The following is an 865-nucleotide window of genomic DNA, read 5'->3' as shown; positions in this document are numbered from 1 at the left end:
GTCGCCCGGGCTGGAGTGCAGTGGCCGGATCTCAGCTCACTGCAAGCTCGGCCTCCCGGGTTTACGCCATTCTCCTGCCTCAGCCTCCCGAGTAGCTGGGACTACAGGCGCCCGCCACCTTGCCCGGCTAGTTTTTTTGTATTTTTTAGTAGAGACAGGGTTTCACCGTGTTAGCCAGGATGGTCTCGATCTCCTGACCTCGTGATCCGCCCGTCTCGGCTTCCCAAAGTGCTGGGATTACAGGCTTGAGCCACTGTGCCCGGCCAGTAAAGCATTTTTACATTCATTTCCTTTAGTCTACATGGGAGGAGTAATCTCTAGACACGTTTTGCAGATGAGGAAACAATGTAGAGAGGTGGGTTACAAACTGCAGCAAGAACCCTAGCCCACGTGGGTCCCAAAGTTGGCTGATCAGAACCACTGGAGGGCCAGGCATGGTGGCTCATGCCTGTAATTCCAGCACTTATGGAGGCCAAGGTGGGCAGATCACTCGAGGTCAGGAGTTCGAGACCAAGATGGTGAAACTCCTGTCTCTACTAACAGTACAAAAATTAACCAGGAGTGGTGGCATGTACCTATAATCCCAGCTCCTGAGGCAGGAATTACAGCTACTGAGGCAGGAGAATCCCTTGAACCCGGGAGGTAGAGGCTGCAGTGAACCGAGATCATGTCACTGCACGCCAGCCTGGGTGACAGAGTGAGACACTGTCTCAAAAAAAGAAAAAAGTATCACTGGGGTGCTTGTGAAATATGTAGATGACCACGCCCTCTCACCAAATTCTAAATCCGAAGGTCTGGGTCTGGACTTGAGAATCAACACTTTGGCCAGGCGCAGTGGCTCACGCCTGTAATCCCAGCACTTTGG

The sequence above is a fragment of the Colobus angolensis genome, unplaced genomic scaffold (genome assembly GCF_000951035.1).
Source record: "Colobus angolensis palliatus isolate OR3802 unplaced genomic scaffold, Cang.pa_1.0 Scaffold12, whole genome shotgun sequence".
NCBI classification, from domain to species: Eukaryota; Metazoa; Chordata; class Mammalia; order Primates; family Cercopithecidae; genus Colobus; species Colobus angolensis.
The sequence above is the reverse complement of the archived record's forward strand: the minus strand, read 5'-3'. Positions refer to the sequence as shown.